General features: G+C 35.0%; 1 protein-coding gene across 8 annotated transcripts in view; it reads left to right on the top strand.

Moving 5' to 3' along the window:
- The window catches only part of CADM2 (cell adhesion molecule 2), a 1,002,810-nt gene that overhangs the window by 825,379 nt on the left and 159,972 nt on the right, over positions 1-17,459 (top strand). For 2 of the 8 annotated variants that reach the window (XM_070488676.1, XM_070488675.1), the window contains exon 1: positions 2,304-2,411. The exons of the other annotated variants lie outside the window; for them this stretch is intronic. The gene's annotated coding sequence lies outside the window, so the exon portion shown is untranslated. Of the gene's footprint in view, positions 1-2,303; positions 2,412-17,459 lie in introns of those variants that run through there. 8 annotated transcript variants of the gene reach the window in all.

The following is a 17,459-nucleotide window of genomic DNA, read 5'->3' as shown; positions in this document are numbered from 1 at the left end:
CACATTTTCTTCTGAAAGAACTGTTTACCTGTAGACATTTTATTATTCATTTATTTATACACAAATTATTTATGGAAAGAGAGTATGAAATGATAGGGAGGGGGTTGAAATTTTGGAAATAGTGGCGACAGAAGGCCTGCCTGAAGATGTGAAATTTGAGTAAAGACCTGGAGGGAGTGAAGGAGTCAACCATTTCTGCAGGGGTAGCTTTTGAGTGAGAGAGAAGGCAAAGTGGCTGCTGAACGAACAAGGATAAAGTAGCAAGAGAATGGACGGTAGACCAAATCATGAGAGCCTTGAAGATCAAAATAAGGACTTCTAATTTTACTCTCTGTGAAACAGGAACCACTGAAGGGTTCTGAACAAAAGAGTAACATATTCTGACATGTTTTAATAGGATCACTTGGGATGCTGTGTGAGGACAGACTGAAGGGGGGGAATCAGAGAGACATGATTAGCAATCCAGGCCACGTGTCAGGGCGGCTCAGTCCATGGTGAAAAGCATAGAGGGGGCAAGAGGTGGTGAATTTCCACATATTTTGAATATGAAGCTGCCAGCATTTGCTGATAGATTTGGTACCTGATGAGTGAAAAATAGAGGCAAAATTTCTTCTGCCAAAGCGACTATATGACTGGAGTTGTTAACTGAGATTTGGAAGACTAAAGGACCTGGTTTGGGGAGGAAATGCTGTCAAGAACTCTGCTTTAGAAATGTTAGTTCTGAGCAGCTTTTTCGGCATTCAGTAGAGGTGTCAAGTCAACTAAATATATAGGTCATAAATTCAGGGAAAAGGTCCAGTATGGAGATCTAAATATGGAAGCTAGCAGCATATTGATGGCATTAAATCTATGAGATGAGATGAAATTATTTTATATGCAGATTAGAGGCATGAATAGAAGAGTAGATTGAATTCTATTTAACTCAAGTGTAGTCTTGCCAGGAGAAGATATTGAAGTAAATGAGTGATGGGGAGGTTGCAAATGTGCCCCCAAGGACCCAAAACAGCACTTGATAATACATATTTTCTGAATAAATAAATTTAAAAAGCAGACCATGAACTCCAAGCTGAATAAGACAGGAAGTGGGGGCATGAAAAGAATGGATGACAGTGAAAGTGTCATAGGATCACAGGATTTAAGGTTCTGGTTAGATTAAAGAAGTCCCAGAGGGCTTCACTGGAGAAGTGGGTTGGGGATCAGAAAGCAGGATGTGTGGAAAATACGGAAGAGCTGCCCACATAGCTTATGATAAAGTAAAGAGCACATCCACAGAGAGGGGCTGAGGAAGGGTGAGAAGGAGATCTTCAGAGGGCAGGAAGTGGAATGATCACCCTCATCAAAGTGAAAATCACTACCTCCCTTCTGTTCCAAGATTTATAAGTTTTATCATGAATGCTATTAATTTCATAAAATACTTTAGTGTATCTTTTGAGATAGTTATAAGCTTTTCCTCCTTTATTTTTGTTGGTATGCCAAAATACATTGATTTTTCTGTACTTATAAACATCTTGCATTATTGGAATAAACCCAAATTGGTAAGTATGTATTATCTCTTATATATACCAGTGAATTCAGTTTGCTAAGTATCTTATTATTCTTTGCATTTATGTTCATGAAAGATTAGCCTATAGCTTTCCTTTTTAAAGTATTTCTTCAGTTTTGGGAAAGCTTCAGCAATTATCTGTTCAAATAATACTACTGCATCATTTAGTTCTTCTGGACATGCTATAGTATTAGATATAAGTTGGGGGCTCTCTGCTTGTCCAACTGCTGTCATTTAGATATACATAAGTACAGTAATATATAATCTAGTGCACAATAAATATAATTCTTTGTCTTTTTGAGCTATTTGCTACTGAATTCCTCAAAAATAGCTACAAATTTGACAATTCTATTTTTAATTTCAGTGACTGTACATTCTAACAATATTTAAAATTACTTCTTTTTATGTTGACCTGTGTTTTTTTATCTCATTTCTGCCTGTTTTCGTTTTGTAATTTCTTTGCTTGATTTTAACGGAGATTACTCTTTCACTTATTACTGGGGGCATCTTAAAATACTCATTTTATATTCTTAGTCCGACTGAGACATAGTATTTATGCAATTTTGTTTTGAATATTCTTTGGCAGTGGGGGAAGTTTTTTTCCTGCCTCCCTCCCTCTTTTTCTTCCCCCTCCCACCATCCTCCCTCCTGTGCACACTCTTTCCTGTCTTGAGGTTGTATGTTATCTTATCTCCTATCACTTAGCTCCCTGGGCTCCCAGCCCAGAACCACTTTTTTTTTTTTAAGGCATTTCGGGGCATGATGATCTATTAGAGAGCCGACTTGCTCAGGTCTTGAGTAAAAGGCTTCGCCTGTGTGCTCACAGCCTGAGACCTGCAGATTGTTTGAAGCCACAGCCCAGACGGTGGTGAGTTTTATTTTTAGCTCCCTTCAGAGTCAGGGAGCCTCACTCTAGGCCCTGGCTTCGAGAACTTTCTATTCCTGGCCTTTTTGTCTGAGAGCACTTTGCTACCCTCTCCATTTTGTTATGTGGGCTTCTCTGCTTGCTTTATTCGGAGGGCCAGTTTGTGTGTCTGTTGTTGTTTTCTTTATGTTTTTAGTATTACTATGTGTTTGCAGTAAATGTGTTGAGTCAAAATATGAACCCCTGCAGCCTCTCACCTGGAAACCCTGGCATATCTGAATCAGTTTTTCCTGATGGGCTGCATATTTGTGGGTAAAATATAAAATGTGACCCAAACAAGTAACTGCATATTGAACTATATAGGCATTTGCAGGAAAAACATTTTTGAAAACTTTGCAGTTGGATATTGAAAGGAAAGTTTATTTCTGCCAGATGGGAAGTATAATTTCTATTTAAAGGAATATGAAAGAGATAGCCTTTCAAAATAATAGGATTTGTAACCGGGAGGTTTGTAGGGGGACCCCCAGGTAGAGGGAAACTTGAGAGCAGAGGCCCAGGAGTGGGCAAGTTTGCAGGTGTCTGTTGACTGGGTATATTTATCTGAGAAAGGCAAAATCAGCGTGGATGGGCAGAGCAGGCTATATTTGTGAATGTCGAAATACATGCTACTTTTCTGGGCCCACCTACCCTGTTACTAAGAATGTTGGTCCCTTTGCTGAAGCTAATGCTGGACCTTTTAGTCTCCTACTGCATGTCACTGCCCATCCATGGCCTAACTCCCCATTCAAAGTTTCCAAAATGGTTTTCTAGCCTCATTACATTCCTTTTTAATTGCTTTCTATTCCCAGCTCTGATTTAAGAATTTTACGCTGCATTATCATCCACTCGTTTTCCTGTTGCTTTGTGATTGTCACCTACATATTTTATATCTGTATGTTTAATCTCCTCCAAATAAATTAGAAGCTCTTAAAAATCAGTCAAGGCACTTAATGACTTCTTTGGAACTTCCTCCATACATATTCAATGTTTCAAACAAGTGTTTTAATTAATAATTTATTTATTTGGAAGAAACATATATCCGAAAAAGGAATCCACATTCTAGGTGTTCTCTTTATTGTTGTTTTTCTCAATTTGTCTCAATTCCTCTGTGCCTTCTTTCACCAGGACTCTCCTACTCTCTCTCTGCCTGAACGTATAAATATGTCTATGTACACACACACACACACACACACACACGAACACATTTATAGTCTGGATAGTAAATCAAGAGGCAGCCATTTCTAAGAGGGCTATTGTATAACTTTTCATATAATCAAACTATAAATTTCATTTTTTTTTTTAGGTAAAGACAGCATCTTAGAAAGTTAGAAAAGTAAGAGGTCCTTAAAATCATCAATGTGGTACTTTGATATATGTATAAAGGGTAATAACTATGTCTAAGACAGTGTTTGTGTCTATGTGCTGTCAATCACCTTCCTTCTTTTATTAGTCTCAGGTAGAAGATAAACAATAAGACTGACAGCTTTGTGTCCTTTGCTGTGCTGCGTCACCGTCACAGACAAGACAGTATTATGTCATCACTCAAGTCTGTCACATTTGGTGTATCCTTCTTGTTGGTGTGTCCTTCTGTTTTCTTCATAATCCTCAGAAATAACTACACAAACCACCTATTGATTATATATCATTATATTATGAAAATATTTCCCAATAATATGATGTCCTCTACTGCAGGTGAGAGTGTTTATGCTGCTGCCAAAGCCCCCGGAAACAGACAAGCTGAGTGTTTAAAAACATTTCCTCAGTAAAAGAGTAAATACAACAAGATATGTGCATTTTCTTTTGCAAAATAAGGAGAACTGTAGTGAATTTCTACACCTGTGTAACATGGAAGTTAAAAATAGTGAATTTTAATATTTTTAACATACAAACTTTTTCTTTTCTTTTCTGGAACTTCATCTACTTCCACATTGTCTATTTCCACATTTTAAACGGGATTTTGTGGTATGTCTATTGCTAAAAAGCAATATAAATAAATTAAACAGCTCTACAAGTAGTTAATAATCAATTTCAATAACCATATAATAAGGTACCAAAAACATGATTTGCTGTTTATTTGCCATTATGTTTTTAAACTAGATATATTGTAACTTAGCTAATGGAAATGAGAAAATTCAGAAAAGTGAAAAGAAGCAGGAAAAAAATCATCCCAAAGACTCCATTAGGTATTTTTTCTTCTTTATCATAAAATCGATACCATACTGAACACTTAATTTTTTATCCTTCTATCTTCAATCAGGATTATATCATTTCCCTGTGTTAAAAGTCTTCATGCTTATATTATGAAGTCTTTTCAGTATTCCATCCAAAAGTTTGTTTCTTAATATTGGATATTGTTTATTTATACTTTTTCATTATTATAGATAATGTTATGATGACTATTTTTTGTGCATAAGTCTTGGTTAAAATTGGAATAACTTCCCCTAGACTGGAGAGACCATGTCAATGCTCTCCTATAATTGACAGCCTGTTCTCCTCATTTTCTTCCTTTCTGCAGTAAAATATTTTCAAACGGTTTTCTTAAGAAAAGGAAATAGATGGTATTTTTCTGAGACCTTGCATTTCCAAGAATTTTATTCTGTTGCAATATCATGTGGAAGATAAATTGGTTGGTTACAAAATTTTTGCCTTATAACCTTTCATCCTCAGAGTTGTGATGAAATTGCTCCTTGCATTTCAGGGATTTAATAGCTTTTAGAATGAAAACACAGATTAATTTTAGCAATAGAATTCATTCTAGTGTGTCTTTACTTACAGTTGTCAAAGTATTATTTTTCTCAGTAATTTCTATGTGCATGTGTATATATACAAAAACGCAAAATATACACACACACACACACAGACTCCAGATGCAGTGTGTCTTGTTGCCTGTACTCTCCCTTTTCTCTCAAGTTGATTATCTACATCGTAGTCTCCATTTTTCACTACATTTATGTGGCTTTGACTGCTTTCTTTACTTTGCACTTTAATTCCTTTGTATTTTTAATCTATCTTCATCTCCATTTTTTTATTGTATCCTGCTTTCATGATATTTCAGATTATTTTTCTTATGTATCTTTCTGCCCTTTTTAAATAGTGTTTGTATCTTCTTGTAGCCTACCAGGGTTCTAAACATCTGTTTAATGATTTTTCTGGTTCCTGTAGCAAATCCCAAAGTAATTATTTGGGATTATGTCCCTTTCTTTTGATCAATAGTATTTTTATAGGACCCATAATGTTTTTTATTTAACTCATTTTTGTTAGTTACAATAACCCTATCTATCTTCATTAACAAATAAACTTGCAAATTTCAGGATTTAAAGGCAATAGAATTTTAATAGTCTCTGACATAGTGTTCAGTGCAAACATTTTTAGCGTCTGTGGCATTCCACTCTGCAGGGGTCCGGGGAGTCAGAATGCCTGAGTTTTGTGGCGTTGTCATGCCTGGAGCCTGGGAAGCCTCCACCTCAAAACAGGAGAAGGAGGAAGAGAAACTGGAGTAGCTCTCTCTTCTTAAACACCTGAGCAATGAAGTGACGTAGGTCACTTGACCTACATCCCATTGGCTAAATTTAGTCACATGGCTTTGCTCCAAAGTGAATGGTTGCTGAGACAAGTCGCACTTCACTGGGCAACTACCTCCCAGATTTAAATATTGAATGGAGAGAGCAGTTTTTTTTTTTTTTTTAGAAAGCTAGTCATCTTAGCCTCATTCATCCTTTCATAGAGAGAGATCTACCCAGATCTAATGCATGACGACATTCAATATTTGAAGATTACTTTCAATTCCATTCTTATCTACAAGTGGATGGTAGATCAATATGTTAGCTCCTAGCACAATCCGCAGTTTCTAGCTTGTTTAATCACAAGTGGCCCTGTAGATCTCAGATGGCATCTCAATTGTCCTAATTTCCCTGAGGTCTCAGATATTCCTAAGAAAGAAGAGTTGAGTCCCACTGTAGTCCTCGTGGTGCATGGCTACCAAAGCTCCCGCTGTGTCAACCTTCTGCCTACGTTGTATTTGTGAATTCTGAACATCCTCGAATACAATATACCACTGCCACTTCCAGATCCAATTTGGGTGGCAGGTTATTGCTTTTATTTGGCTAACTAGTTATGATAACATAAGATCTCTGGGGCTCAGTGGGAACAGAATTCTGGTTGTTTTGAAAAGCAGCAATTATTAAGTATTTGAAGGCATTTTTCTTTTTTTTTTTTTGGTCCGGTAAAGAAATCCAAGAAAGTATTTGCATAGTAGGGCTGTTCTAAGTGTGTTGCAGAATGTTCAAAGAAAATACAGTTTTGTAGTGGATAACTTCTAACACGTATTTTTTCCTATTATCTCCTGCTATTTTATACACACTTCCCTTTCATGCAGTCCTCACATTATCAGAGAGCCAGGATCTTTTCCACAGTGTAGGCTGGTTGTTGGGCTGCCTCAGTCTCCAAGGCCAAGTCAAGCTCAAAGCCTGTAAGTGCAGATCTCAGAGCTTCGTATGAAGGCTGTGGAGTCAGCAAGTACAGGAAGGAGCCTTTGAAACGGTCCATATCACACTATGGTTTTCTCTCCTGAGAATTAGCAACAGTAGTGTGTTCAGTGCTTTCTCCCTGGGTTTCAGAAGGCACTGCTACAGTAGATCTCATTTCAACCTAGCTACAAAGTAGGAATTCAATGTTACTGCTGAACCATTATACTTAATGCAATAAAACACAATGTGCTCTTTTATTAGAGATTTCACATGATATGGCTAATTTGATATATATTTCTTCACATCTTTTCAGTAAATTGTGGAATACTACTTGTGTGAATTAGTGAAATAAAAGTCCTTTCTATACTCACTCCTAAAAGCCTTTTATCAAATTAGCTTTCATCAGTCACTCCTCATGCGTCCTAGGCTTCTCAGCGTCACTCATTTAGTTGTACATTGAATTTTTGTCCTATCTTATTTTAAATTGCCCCTTTTATTTATTTAGTTATACAATTATTTATATATACAACATATATACATACAAGTATATTTATATAAATGTGTGAACCTATATGCAATATAAATAATTGTATAGATACTATTTATATATAATACTATATATATAGTATGATATACACCTAAAATTTTCTGAAATTTTATATTTCCATTGTAGTGAGATAGTAAGATATGTTGCCTCTTCTTTTTTACAGCCACTGAATTTGTCTGCTTTTTGCTAAACTCTGTTATAAAACTCAAAATTTGAGTGCCATACATTTTTGCACATTGACAGACTCCTAAAAGCATATAATTTGAGCTCACACTTTTTAAAAACCAATTTATATAACTAGGATAAAGAAAAACTAAACTACATGATATAAAGAAAGAAAATTCAAACAGTATAGGAAATACTTTAATTTAAACTTAGAAAGTAGGCTGTTCACCCTTCAAATTCCACATAGTATGTTGTGATTTGGTTTGTTTTTGCTGAGATTTATTACGTTCCCACTGAATGTTTGATTTATGCAAGAAGATATTTTAGAGACAACGTTCATGATCAATGTTAATTCGCTGATTTTTCAGGCATAGTATTTAGTTTTTGGAAGATTCACACACAACTCCTCCCAACAAGAAAGGGAAAAATAGTAAGAAGAGGAGAAATTGAGGGAAGGAAGCAAGATCGAGATTAAGTTGTTAAACTTTCAGTCACAAATATGTATTGGCAATGAAAAATATCAGACACGTTGCACAGAAATATAGGGACTATTATTAGTGAAATCTACATTATATTGATGTCTTTTACAGCTGTGCCTGAATTTAAAAAATATAAAAATGCTATTCTTAAATGTATTAACAGGTCCCTAGATTTTCAAACTTTGTGTACTGTAGAATTTATTTCACCTACTAATTAGGTTATCCCCTAAATTAAGGCAGAACTGTGAAAATTTAATCTAATTTCAGGCTGTAGGAGATGAGATTTGCAATTATTATTAGAAATGTACACAACATAGTCTTGGGTTGTTTTCTTCTTCTCTGCTACAAACGCCAATTCAATGCTTTCTCAGGGTGTGGGGCCATGGAGAGATACAGGGTCACAAGGACTGAAGGATGGTTTATCTATCTAATGAAGGCAGATGTTTTTCACTCCCAGTGTACCTTTGTTTACGCATTTCCATAGTAGCATGACATGTAATCTTCTTGTCTGTTTGATATAAATGCTCGATGAGAGTTATACCACATGGCTACATATGGTGGTTTTATGGTGGCATGTAAAAAAGGAATTTCATATTTCTATGAGACCAATATACTGTAGATTGTTGGAAAGAATTAAAGCTTACAGAAACTGTTTAGTTCAAATACCACGTCATTTTCTTGTTCTATGAATCCAGGCAAATTGTGAGCTGTATCAAATTGTGAACTGTATCAAATGCTGAAAGAATTTTTTCTCAAGGAAAATAAGAAATAATATGACAAACACCTCAGGAAATATTGTTTTGAGAAGCAAACAAAATATTCACAAACCTTTGTTTGTGGGAGATGAGGAAGAAAAGTTTTACCATATAAGCTCTTTGAAAATGTACATCAGAATTTTATAGTTATTACATTTTGATGATTACTTATTGATAATCCTCCCTCATGAAACTGCCCATATTAAACGTTGAACAGACACGTGTAAAAGCAAGTGAGTGGTGTCTGGTTAGGATGAGGCTTCTAGTAGATGTGATCTTTATTCTCCAAACTAGAATGTAGTTGTATATACAGCAGCATTTGAGTATTAGGTATAATTAATAAATCATAATTGAAATTTTACATTTAGAAGTTATTTAAACTTTGAGGTGTAAAGAAAATTCTCAAGACTAAAGTTCCTAAAATTGGACTTTCTTACTTTTTTTGCAAGACATGTTTTATTGGTATGTTACTACTATGAATGGTATATTTACTGGAGTTTTTTTCAAGTCCAGAGTATATCAGGTCAGCAGATGGTTGAATCTTTTGGCATTTTAGGTCTGAATTTTATAAACTAACCTGCTGTGTTCTTATGCCATCTGACAAATGGCATATTCTTTTCTCTCTAATCCATTTTTTGAAGAGATAGATACACAATTAATAAGAATCAAATGCCTCTTAATTTTTATCCAGGCAAGATGACATTGGGGAAAGAGGATCACCTTATGTAAGATATTTTATATACTGCAGTTTTGTATGTACACACACACATTTGGTCACGCACTACTATTTTTCTAACTCGTTTAAAATGGATTTTGTCAGGTAGGCTGTCACTGTAGACTAGTCATGGGTATGTGCTTCCTCATGACTTCATGCCTTGCTCTCCCTAAATTCTTGATTTTGCAATGTTTGATGAGAATAGTTAAACATGGGAGAAGAGAAACCATTGTGAGAGGATGTATACTAATTTTCTAAAGAAAGAATTTTGGAACACACTTGATTATCTGAGCAGTTCTTGTTGAATCATTAACTTGTAAACGACAATATTTTCAGCATAAAAGTCAGTCGAATTAGAGCTATATATTAAACACAACATGTAATTCACATAAGATGATTTTAAAATATGGATCAATAATACTATTAATAAAATTAAGGTATAACATTATTTGAAAATATCTTAAAAATCTACTGAAGTTTTTTTAATAGATGAAAGCATGCATAGAATATAATAGACCGTTGACTTAGTGATTCCTGATCACTGAAATCAAGAACTATTTATGATGGAATAAATTTATGAATTGAATTTATGATTGAAAGTAAGAAGTGTTACTCCTAAGCAAAGTTCAAAGGTAGATTCCTGAAGTCATTACAAGGGACTTCAAACGTCACTGAGGACATACTCTCCTGCAGTCTGGGAAAGACATTTAAACATTCCTGGCAGGAGACCAGGTAGCTCCTACTTGAGCAACGTTTTTGACAGAGCTCACTGTTTCCTGAGCTTACTCAACACAATTGTGAAGAGTGCAACAAACACAAAGATAGTCTCTAAATTAAACACAAATAAATTTCTTACTAGCTTCTAACGTTTAATAGATTTGAGCAGAATAAATATGATCTCCCATTCATGTGCCATTAACACTTCCTCTACTTTCAATGTTCTCCTTTCCAGTGAAAACATTCCCAGGGTTAAATATATATATATATATATATATATATCATATATGGTTTACAAGCTTGGGATTACTTTTATTCTTTCTCAAAATGTACTATGCAGATTGTCAGAGAGATGAAATTAATGTGTCCTGATAAGACATGAATGAGGTGTGTGTGTGGTAGCAGCAGCATTTTCCTTTTCCAACATTTGTCTTAGTGAAAGTTTGAAATTTTATTTGGAATTCTCAAATGAGGATTTCATATTTTACAAGATTCTATAATTCTATAAAGAAATTGTAGAACTTTCTTCATAATTAAAGCTATACTAGTTTATTTAAGAAGATGTATAGAATCTTCTTTCAAATTGACATTAACATTAAAATGAATGAATATTGCATATTCATGTGAAAAATTTACACATATATGTACACAATTAATGCACACTTATAATTGATATAAACCATGCTCAATATTTTTTATGCCAAAAATTTAATTTAGTAGATAATGAACAATAATTCATATCCTGTTTTCTAAAACTAGGGTCATGCTAGTAGCTTAGAGGATGACACAGTCAGTAGAAAATAACGATAGTGTTACTTCCATAGACATTTCTTCTTTGCTGAATATAGGCAGTGTTGAAGAGAACATATTCATGAAGAATAGATTCATAATTATTTTTCACAATTTAGTAACAGAATTTTTTTGTATCAAAACACACCAAAATGATGACTCTGCTAGTGAAAGTAAATTGTCTACTGTTTTCCAGCATTCCTGGAAATCTATATTAATTTTTATATAGAAGCATTAGTGCATACAGATATAGCGCTACAAATAAGCCTACTGTGCAAGGCAGATGCTGCCAGCTGCTCACCAATATCTCCCCAGCTTGTGCGTACAGCTCGACTGCCTTTGCCAGCCTCCCCTGAAGTATGGCCATGTGCCTGAACACGGAGTGGAAGCTGAAGTGTGTATGCTTCAGTATGTCTCCGCCATTACGATTTCTTACACATGCTTCCCCAGTCTCACTTTCTCTCAGAAGACTTTTACAGTCACAAGTTGAAGATGGAGCTGTGTCCCTGATGCTTCTATAATGTACACTGCCCTTGAGCAGTCCTTTACTATTACACGTTAAAGAAGTTTCCTGTACTTTAAGCCACTGAAATGCAACCCTACATCCCAAAGCAAATCCATATTGTAAAATCCGTGGCTATAATAATATCTAGGTGGTTAGCTAGAGATATAAAGAAGACAAGTTTATTTGCTTTGGCTTTACAAAGTTCTTTCTGATGTATGGCATTGTTGAAGTTGGAGTAAGATAAGACTACTTAACTATCTTTAAGAGAAGGAGTGAATTTTCAATGTCTGAATCCACAGATTTAGAAGATTTACAGGTATAGGGCACTATAAAGTATAGGATGGCAACTCAACTGTCAAATTTTTAAAATTTCAGTTACATAATTCAAATTCTGTTAAAATGTAGAAAGAGATTTAGAATGGAGTCTTAGAAAAATGTTTTGTTTGAATTGTGAAAGTATTTATTATATTTTATTAATTAATTTATTTATTAGAGATTGGCACCTGAGTTAACAACTGTTGCCAATCTTTTTTTTTTTTCCTGCGCTTTTCTCCCCAAATGCCCCCAGTCCATAGTTGTATATTTTAGTTTTGGATCCTTCTGGTTGTGGCATGTGGGACACCGCCTCAACATGGCCAAGGAATGGTGCCATGTCCGCACCCAGGATCAGAACCCAGGGCTGCTGAAGTAGAGCACGAGAACTTAACAACTCGGCCATGGGGTCGGCCCCTATATTTTATTTTTTAATTTTGATCTCTATTAATGATATTTTGACTGTATATAAGTGGAAAAAAATCTAAATATTTAGAACTTAAAATCAAAAGCTGCAAACTTCTTCTAAGTCAAATTTTATAAAATAAAAATTTATCAGGTGCAAGAAATCTATTAGAACATAAAATTTTCAACCTCATTCTCATGGTCACATGTCATTTTTTCGGGATCATCCTCTCCTTACTTACCTTACTCTATGTGATGATTCACCAGGTACACCTGCCATTTTGTTTTCTCATTTGTGTTTTCACTTGTTTATTCACTCACTTATCCAATAGAGAGAATGGTAATTATATTCAGAGCACTATGCTAATCACTGTGGGCAGTAGGAAGCAGACTCATCCATGGCCAGATGCTCCAGGAGATGCCATCTAAGACGACAAAAGGTACATATCAACATATAAACAATAGCCCATATAATATTCACTTTGAATCTCTCATTGGCTCTACAAATGATGATTGAGCTTCATGTGTATTCCTGCCCTGGAAGCCTAAAAGAAGACGTGAATGTGGTTGGAGGTGGACAGCATGGGAGAATTTACCAAGAAAGCGATATTTTGATTAGCTTGAATGATAAGTATGACCTGGAGACACACGGATGGAATGTATGCCTTCAGGTAAAGAGGCATGGATTACTTGAACACATACGTGAACAAACACTCATGTGTTTCTATATTATTAGGCATTTTGAGGAGGAATGGGGAAATAGTCTAGAAAACTAAGCACATTTCAGATCTTTAGGAGGTTACGTTACACGACAAACAGTTTCAGTGCTATCTTATAGACGTGATAGTAGGTTAGGGATAGAGGTATATTTTGTAAGTGGTCTAAGTTCAGGGCTTTAGGAATTTAATAGAGAAAAGAGTAGAGGAGTTTTCTTCAGGACAGATCACGAGGAGGACACCCTGAGGAAGAAGGGAAGCCTTATCAAAGACGAGAAGATTGGAAAACAACTATCAGTTTACATTCATCCCTCAAACACATTAATAAATTTTCCATACCCAAGTGTATTAATTTTTAGTAAATTTTAGGGATGGTAACATTTCACTTGTTTAAATGTTTCATAATAACAGATTACAAATAAGGAATGAGAGTAATGACCTTTTGTTTTCATACACTTGAAGTAAGAAAAGCCGGGGTTTAAAAATTGAAATTCTACCACTGGAAAAACTTCTTTCAAAGAGTGACACAGTTTCCAGATTTATTGCTTGGATTCTGTTTGCATTTCTAGTCTAAAACTCCATTTACTATGGTTTCAGTAAAAATTCAGTCCAGGCTGGAACTTGGTAGACTAAATATCAGCTCTGGAGCAAAGGTTGTTTTTTTACCAATTTTCCAGAAGATTGATTTAGATTGTTTGATGTTGTATTATTGTAAAGGAACAAAACAGAAAAGCATTTACTATCTTGATATTTTATTCTGTGTGTGTTAACTCCTTTCTTTCTAGCAATCCAAAGTACTATTACAAATAACACATACTGGTTATAATCAGTATATGATTATACTATTAACAAATGAAGTATTTGGGCTATTAACAAATAAAATAACACTTTTATAATGAGAATAAGTGCTACATTTCCTTCTCTATCTTATCTGTTTTACAATGTCTAGAGGCATGTTTGACCTCATACTTGTCAATATACCAATTGTAAGTTCTGACGAGTTAAGCCTTGAATCTGTGACCCATTTGAAGCTCTATTAGAGCTTGACTTATTTTTCCTTTCTGATTTATGAGAATACAGATTTAATTAGTAGAAAATTCATTGTGGTATACCAAAACAAAGTTCATTTCCCTGAAGCTTTAACTTTTAGTCCTAGTTCTTGCCGTTGGGGATAGTAGAGATTTCAGCCGAAAAAACAGGGGCTAGCAGATTGCGTGAGTCAATTTGGTTAGTCGTCAGTTCTAGAGAAAGCAGTAGGGGCAAAGCAGAGTAGGCAGTAAGCGCAGGTCTAGGCGGCCATGTGCAGAGAGCAGGTCTGTTGCAGAAGCTGGGAAACAAAACAGAGTGCTGGTCTAGGCAACCTTCAAACAAGGTCAGAATCAGGGGAAGGAGTCTATTTGCAGGCAGCAGGCAGCACAATAAAACTTGACACTGATTCAAAGGCCATGGGCAGTGATCTTAGATGCAGGTTTCCCATGGAAAGAACTTGGTTTATTGTACTCACACATCTGGATTCCCTAGAGGAATCAAGTGGGGACAACTGGGTAGTAGGGACTTGAGCTAAGAACAAAGAGAAGGAAGGATGACATGTCTATGGTTTTTGAAATCCCATCACCTCAATGATGTTAAATTTACTTTACAAAATGGAACTTACTGGTTGGATAACAAATGTGTTATAAAAAGGTGTAAATGTATACAATGATTGTTTTGGCTAAAGTCCTATGGGTGTAAGATGGTGTACTTTCAGAAACAACGTTGAGAATTTAAGTAGCCAAGATGACACTTGAGATGACATCTACCATCCTGATGTAGGTTTTTCCTTTAGTACTGTCTATAAAATATAGTGAATTATAATGATAAAATCATTTAGTCTATAATGTTCGCTTAATAGGTGAAATTTTCTAAAATGATGTTAATATGTAAAATTATAGATTATATGCACAAGATTGATGATCCACCTATTAAATTTAATTCAATAAATTATTAACAGGCATCCATATGTACCAAAATATGTGCAAGGCCTTGTGGGAAATACACAGAGATCTAATTCTGATTTGGAGAAGTTTTAGGTCAAATAGGTGAACTAAGAAAAATTGCGAAAGCCATGAAGTTATTTGCTGCCTTTTAATAATCTCTTAAAAGTGATTACATAATGAAATATGCTTTTTATTATTTAAGCACGCTAATGTGTGACATGAATTATTATGCACTGGAAACCAATTTAAAGATACTCGAAAATGTTTCTGGCAAGAAGTATGTGATCACTTTTATAAATATCATAACATGTAAGGCAGGAAAACTATTAAATGCAAGTATGCCCAAATTGCTATCAGGTTCTTAAATCAATAACATCAGGTAAATTCAGTAGTGCTAATGTTATTAAGTTAATTTAGTTTAAAACTACGTAATTAATATACAACATATTAACTATGCAGGTAACTTTTGGTAGAAATGAGTATAAAATGTGACTCAATCCTCCAATAATTGTCTTAGGAATTTTTCTTTTACTTAGCATGAATCCCAAATATGCATCTGTATGATAGATGAACTATTTAGAACCAATGGTATATTGGGAAAATAATGTTTATCCAGAGTGAAGTACGATTTAATAGATTCCGACTCAATAAGGTCAGTGCTCCTTATTTGCAGCTGGGATTAAATGCTCCAGAGCTCAGAGTTCTGAATCATTAAATCCCCTCACCTGGGTGGCAGGCCCCTAAGAGCTGGTGAGGCAGGACCCAGAGCAGCCTACTTAACCCATTAGCTCACCTGTAATCTCTGGGATGGGTCAGCAATTGCCTTTCATTCTTTGTTACACATACTCATTTCTTCTCTTCAATTATTCCTAGGGTAATATTTAAAATCTTTCTGTTTTTCAATGAAATGTTTCAGTTTTTATTTTTTCAAAAGATATTTAGATAACGGTGAACATTCTGTGTTCTCAAAGGAAAGCAACTTTTATTTTAAGATTGAATTCACTTCAACTGACAATATCACAATTCTTTGTTCAGGTTCACTATCTATCTGAGGCTTACTATGTAGAAAACTTAAATAATACAGATCGTCTCTGATTAGCTGCTATCTTTTGTGTTCATTTGGAAACCGCACGGTAACATGACAATAGCTTCAGAGATCATTCATTCAGGATTTCAAATCATTTTCCAATGAACTATCACTTTGTTAAAAATTTTCATAGCATGATGTTTCTAGCTCTTTTATGCTCAACAGGGTCTAAACGGGACACTTTCTTTCTTCTTTTTTTGACTTCTCTCCCATGGGGGAGCCTGTGGAGATATATTGAAGAGGACTTCCTCGTTCAGTTCTTTTTCACTCCGCTCTTATCATCTGCAGACAGAGTTTGGCTCTCAGTCTCAGTTCAATAGCCCTTCACTGAATACCTCCCGTGTGGATAGTGATGGAGCAGGGTGCTGAGATGAGCAAGACAAGGATGCTGCTCGCAGGCAACCCACTGAGTCATATTATCCCTCTTTGGACTATTACAGTTTTTCCTTTATTTTTTCATACTTGAAATGCTATGATAGAGAGAACCACAGATGTCATCATAAGTATTTTAAACTTGAAAAGATAAATGCTGTGGATGCAAGATTTGTTTAAAATGCTCAGTCCAGTGAGAATCTCCTTAGGCAGCTCTTTTGTTTTGGCAAATGAATTATGGAAAAAATTTACACAAAAAATAATCACTTTATTAATTGTGTCAGTTCCCTGGTTCTTGGGAAAATTTTTCAGGTTTTGAATATATATTCATATATTTCAGTTCTCTAAACCATGTTTCTTATACTTTCACTCAATTATGATCGCCACTTAACACTCTGCAGACTGAGGCACACAACATTGAAGCCACTTGCTAGCTTCATATGGTTAATCAATAACAGTGCTTACATTAAAATGCAGACATTCTGCTTTTCAGAGCCTACTTTTTAGTCAAGGGTGATAGTGATCATAAAACAACCCAAAATATCACGTGATTTGGTAAGCTGAGTCAACCGAGACATTTCAGGCACTAAAACATTAAGGTTCACATCAGGATTCCAAACCTAAGATATTTTAATAATATCTTTGTAGATTTATTTTAAAGCCCTTTACATACTACATGATATCATTTACTTCACATCATAATCCAAAGATGGGAATAAATCAGGAATTATTATCCACAGGAAACCTGAACTCAGGTAAGTGCCAAGAGTAGGTCTTTTGATTCCAAAGTCAATACTTTCAGCTTTACTCCATGCAAATGATTTAAATATGAAAGTTGTACATCTGTATGTATTGAGCAATTCAGTTTGACTTCAATGATATCATATAGTTTCCACAAAAAAATTTGACAAAAAGAGAGGTAGATTCCTTTTGCCAAGATTCATGAAAATTGTTAAGTTCTGTCTCTCTGTCAGTGGGCCCTGTGTTAGAGGAAATGAAATTGAAC

The sequence above is a fragment of the Equus asinus genome, chromosome 18, assembly GCF_041296235.1.
Source record: "Equus asinus isolate D_3611 breed Donkey chromosome 18, EquAss-T2T_v2, whole genome shotgun sequence".
Lineage (NCBI taxonomy): Eukaryota > Metazoa > Chordata > Mammalia > Perissodactyla > Equidae > Equus > Equus asinus.
Note: the sequence above shows the minus strand (reverse complement) of the source record. Positions and strands in the feature narration are given on the sequence as shown.